The sequence below is a fragment of the Oncorhynchus mykiss genome, chromosome 2, assembly GCF_057628025.1.
Source record: "Oncorhynchus mykiss isolate SJ-2025 chromosome 2, ASM5762802v1, whole genome shotgun sequence".
Lineage (NCBI taxonomy): Eukaryota > Metazoa > Chordata > Actinopteri > Salmoniformes > Salmonidae > Oncorhynchus > Oncorhynchus mykiss.
The window spans coordinates 37,369,701-37,375,956 of record NC_143023.1 but is presented as its reverse complement, the minus strand read 5'-3'; positions in this window follow the sequence as shown (position 1 = coordinate 37,375,956).

The following is a 6,256-nucleotide window of genomic DNA, read 5'->3' as shown; positions in this document are numbered from 1 at the left end:
CAGTTACCATGGTGACCAGAATCCGAGGGCAGGGCTCAAGGCTGAGTTGGTTAGGAACGGTGTGTTCTACTGTAGGACAGTGTCTTGTCTGCTCTGCTGTGCTGTGCTGTGCCGTCTGTCTCACTCTGCAAATATGGCAGCTGTCTAACAAAAGCACACACAACACAAACCTCATCTTTGTTTGTCTGTCGAGCTTTTCGATGCTGATGTGACGTGAGCAGGTCACTTAATTTGTTCAGCAAGGACCAACTGTAAACTGTCTGCAAGACTGTGCATTTTGCAAAAGAGAGAGTGAGGAAACTTCATAAGCTTGAATATACACTCAGTGGACAGTTTTCTTTTGGGTACACCCATCTTGTACCGGGTTGGACCCCTCAGTAGCCATGAAGTGATGCACCTGTTTAGCAACAATGTTTAGATATGCTCTGGCATTCAAATGTTGATCAACTGGTATCAAGAGACCTAACTTGTGCCAACTTGTGCCAGGAAAATATTACCCACACCATTACACCACCGCCACCGCCCTGTACCGTTGACACCAGGCAGGATGGGGCCATGGACTCATGCTGCTTATGCCAAATCCTGACTCTGCCATCAGTATGACGCAACAGGAAACGCGATTCGGCGGACCAGCCAACGTTTTTCCACTCCTCAGTTGTCCAGTGTTGGTGATCGCGTGCCCACTGGAGCCGCTGCTTCTTTTTGTTTTCAGCTTATAGGAGTGGAACCCGGTGTTGTCTGCTGCAATAGCCCATCCCTGACAAGGATCGACATGTTGTGCACAGAGATGTCGTTCGGCGTTCAGAGATGCCCTTCGCCACGTAACTGTTGTACTGCTCTGTTATAAGTCTGTTTGTGGCCCACCTGTTACCTTGAACAATTCTTGCCATTCTCCTTTGACCCCTCTCATCAGCGAGCTGTTTTTCACCCGCAGGACTGCTGTTTTTAGTTTGTTGCCCCATTCTTGGTAAACCCTAGACACTGTCACGCATGAAAAGCCCAGGAGGGCGGGCGTTTCTGAGATCCTGGATACGGCAAACATGGCACCAATGATCATACCACGCTCAAAGTCGCTTAGGTCACTCGTTTTGCCCATTCTAACGTTCAATTGAACAGTAACCTGATGCCTGTCTGTCTGCTTTATATAGCAGGCCATCAGACTCACTGTCTGTAAGAATGATCCATTTTTTTGTGAACTGGGTGGTGTACCTAATAAACTGCTTTTATGGTGGTAATCTCAAGTTGTTGTTTTTTAAGTTACAGATAGTACAGAACTGTTGAATTTGGTCACACTGAAACATCAAATGGAGTCGTTGGGACATATTTGTTCCAATTCAATCAATGGTTTTGGCTCTGCTGATCCTGCTTCAATCAATGTATTTAAAGTTGACATTCCGTGGATGTCACGTTAAACAATATTTCTTGTTACTTTTCCTCCCAGATAAATGGCAACTTTCTCTTCGGGGCGGCAGGTAGCCTAGTGGTTAGAGTGTTGGGCCAGTAACCGAAAGGTTGCTAGATCGAATCCCCGAGCTGATTTTTTTTATGTTTTTATTTTTTTATTTCACCTTTATTTAACCAGGTAGGCTAGTTGAGAACAAGTTCTCATTTGCAACTGCGACCTGGCCAAGATAAAGCATAGCAGTGTGAACAGACAACACAGAGTTACACATAGAGTAAACAATTAACAAGTCAATAGCACAGTAGAAAAAAAAGGTAAACATCTGTGGTTCTGCCCCTGAACAAGGCAGTTAACCCACTGTTCCTAGGCAGTCATTGTAAATAAGAATTTGTTCTTAACTGACTTGCTAGTTAAATAAAAAATACATTTAATTTATTATCACCTCATGATGTTAATATAATGCTGTTTTCTCTATCACATATCTGCTGTAATACAGTATTTACAATTTTGCTAATCTGATTTACTCTGTCTGACTGAGTAATTAAATAATGAACACGACCTAAACTAGAGGGTGTCAAACTCAATTCCTGGAGTGCCTTGTATCTGCGGGTTTTCGCTCCTCTCATCTAGTTCTCTAGGCCTTAATTTGACACACATTGAAAGAAAATTACAAAAAACAGCAAACACACAACCTTCCAGGGATTTAGTTTGACACCCCTGACCTAAAGAGACTGGTGGAACTGAAAGAAACTCAAGTGCACTTGTCATTGTAATTCAAAACCATGGATCCCATAACATATTTTGAGAAACTTCTACTGTACCTGGATTTTTTTTGTGTATGGGATAAATATATACAGTATGTTTAGGGTGACCTTTAGTGTCTTCAAATAACGGAAGACAAATTATTTGTAAATATATTGTATGTGAATTATTACAATATGTCACCATCAAATGGGATGCTATAGGTTAATGGAGTAAGTGTGACACAACACTAATGTAACCACAATGTATCGAAACAGCTGATTCTTTAATGCAGTATGACAGATGGACCAAGATGTATATTTATGGAATTATTTACTTATTTATCATGAGGTGTACTTTTGTATTTTTTTTCAGGTGAAATATTAAACATAAAATAAAAAAAAAGATATGTACAGTTTAATTCTGAAGTTTACAAACACTTCGTTTTTCAACCACTCCACAAATTTCTTGTTAACAAACTATAGTTTTGGCAAGTTGGTTAGGACATCTACTTTGTGCATGACACAAGTAATTTTTCCAACAATTGTTTACAGACAGATTATTTCACTTATAATTCACTGTATCACAATTCCAGTGGGTTAGAAGTTCACATCCACTAAGTTGACTGTGCCTTTAAACAGCTTGGAAAATTCCAGAAAATGATGTCAGGCTTTAGAAGATTCTGATAATTGACATAATTTGAGTCAATTGGAGGTGTACCTGTGTATTGGAGGTGTACTTGTGGATGTATTTCAAGGCCTACCTTCAAACTCAGTGCCTCTTTGCTTGACATCATGAGAAAACCAAAAGAAATCAGGCAAGACCTCAGAAAAAAAACATGTAGACATCCCCAAGTCTGGTTCATCCTTGGGAGCAATTTTGAAACACCTGAAGGTACCACGTTCATCTGTACAAACAATAGTACACAAGTATAAACACCATGGGACCACGCAGCCGTCATATCGCTCAGGAAGGAGGCGCGTTCTGTCTCCTAGAGATGAACGTACTTTTGGTGCAAAAAGTGCAAATCAATCCCAGAACAACAGCAAAGCACCTTGTGAAGATGCTGGAGGAAACTGGTACAAACGTATCTATATCCACAGTAAAATGAGTCCTATATCGACATAACCTGAAAGGCCGCTCAGCAAGGAAGAAGCCACTGCTCCAAACCCTCCATAAAAAAGCCAGACTACGGTTTGCAACTGCACATGGGGACAAAGATTGTACTTTTTGGAGAAATGTCCTCTGGTCTGATGAAACAAAAATAGAACTGTTTGGTCATAATGACCATCGTTATGTTTGAAGGAGAAAGGGGGAAGCTTGCAACCTGAAGAACACCATCCCATGGGGGTGGCAGCATCATGTTGTGTGCGTGCTTTGCTGCAGGAGGGACTGGTGCACTTCACAAAATAGATGGCATCATGAGGGAGGGAAATTATGTGGATCGATTGAAGCAACATCTCATTTTTACTATTAATAAATGTCAGCAATTGTGAAAAACTGAGTTTAAATGTATTTGTCTAAGGTGTATGTAATCTTCCGACTTCAACTGTATGTTATTATAATATATATATATGAGAGAGAAATTTCAAAATACATAGATTGAAAAATAAATAAATAAATATGAAACTCATTAGCTTTGTTTAATTTATGTACTGTGTTCATTTATATTTAAAGGTGGGGTGCCTGCTTTGGTATTGTTTCAATTGTGGATTGGCCCTTTTATGTGCCCTTGATGATGCAATAGAGTGCTTCTTTACAGCTGATTGGGCACTAATGGGGCTCCCGAGTAGCGCAGCGGTGTAAAGCACTGCATCTCAGTGCTAGAGGCGTCACTACAGACACCCTGGCTCAAATCCAGGCTGTGTCATAACCGGCGGCTATTAGCGACGCACAATTGGCCCAGGGTCGTCCGTGTTTGGCCGTCATTGTAAATAAGAATTAGTTAAATAAAGGTTACATTTGTTGTTGTTGTAGTAGAGGAGTCCTGTCGCTAGAGGGAGCTGTTGCTTTATAACTTTTTGCATTTAGTCATGTCTATACTGCTTGACTAGCAGTATGCGAGTGCAGAAAGTCATTTTTTTCAGGAGTTTTCGTTACCTTCAGAGTACAAACAGAACAATGATTCAGCACATTAATTCAATCCCTCCATGTAATTTTCAAGGCAAGAGAGAGGATAATATTGCTCCTCATTTCTTGTCATCTAGTTTATTCTCGCCCACAATGTGACCTTGCCCACACACTGCTGATACATTTAGTTTTTAATTTGTTTTGAATCGAGCAATACTGAAAAAGTTGTTCTCGTTACAGGGGTGACAAGTCCACTCCCACTCCCTGGTTTGTGACTTTATCACTCATTTACCTTTGCATAAAGACACCCACATTGCCCATCTAAAGTCAGTCAACTCATAATATTGGCACCCAGAAACAAATCTGTCACGAAAGACTGTAGTCAACTCATATCTATAAAAACATCACAGGATTATATGGAACATGGGATTAGCCATCATAACATATAAACCTAATATTGTCCAAAACAAACACTGTCCAAATCTCACCCATCCCAAATTTGGCCTCAACTCCCTCCTTGTCTGCACCTACAATTAAGATTGCAATAGAAACAGCACAATGCTGTACCTGCATGGGTTTGGGTTATTTGAGTGCCTCCACAAATCAAGTCAAAGAGAAACGGATAGTCTGGGCATGTCTCTGAAGAACCCTCTCCCTCAGTCAACTACTCACCCACACATTCTCTCTTTCAATCACTCACTCACACACACACACACACACACACACACACACACACACACACACACACACACACACACACACACACACACACACACACACACACACACACACACACACACACACACACACACACACACACACACACACACACACACACACACACACACACACACACACACACACACACACACACACACACACACACACACACACACACACACACATACATACATACATACATACATACATACATACATACATACATACATACATACATACATACAGAGAGAGCGACACAAGATCAGTGCATACCAAGCAGTCAAAACATGCTGAGACATGGCTGTGCTGAATGGACCTGAGGGTGGGGGATTCAGGTGAGGCCTTCCTTACAGTCTGCTGGGGAGAGAGAGAGACGTCAGCCTTACCCAAGGGCATGGTTTCTTTGGAAAACAAAGTCACTGAAGCACTCCCTCTCCTCTGCTACTCATCTCCAGGTTGTTCCTGTGTTCTCAGTCTGATTATTTTCTTAAACAAGGGTTAAATAACAAACAAACCAAGAAAAATATACATTATATTCCTAAACCAATCATTCATTATGTTTCATGTTTTAATTAAAGCATGTAAAGAGAGAATGTGCAATATCCATGGATGCAAATTGCAGACTATTACAAGGCTGGGTGACTTCCCACATAATTCAATAGAACACTAGAATGACATGGTATGTCCCTCTCTACCTCTAAGCTCACCTTTGGTATGATTCACAGTTTCCTCATCAAAAGCTGTGGGCTGGACACTGTTAACCACACAGGCTGACAAGTGTTTCATGTGGCCAGGGGCATACGCTGTGCTGAGTCAACACACGAAGACTAGTGCAGCCCAAATCACTTTGTGCCCTTTATATCCCCCTATACCCACCCACTGGATCGAAACTAGTAGGTGGGGGAGGGATTATTGTTCCAAAAGAGGGATGCTAAATTTGGATCAGCATGGGAGGATCTGCTTGTAGAAAGGATTCATTTTTTGGGGGCCAAAGGAAATGTTAGCATAACAGGTCAGGGAGGAAAGGGAGCACATTTCAGACACATGGAACTACTCTTTTTTCAGAGTGGATCTACACCTATCATTTATGCTTCTAAGATTGCTAATCAATCAAATACATGTACTGTATGTATAATTGTGTAATACTCAAATTATCTCGTACATTATGTACGATACGTACGATAGGCATGGATTACAATGAAGGTGTAGATATGTTTGGGAGTTAAACCAAAAGCATGCTATCCATCTGAGTAGAGATGAGGATAATGAAATGAGTATAAAGTTATTGTAGCCTATTCCATTCTCAAGGGACATTCCTCTCCC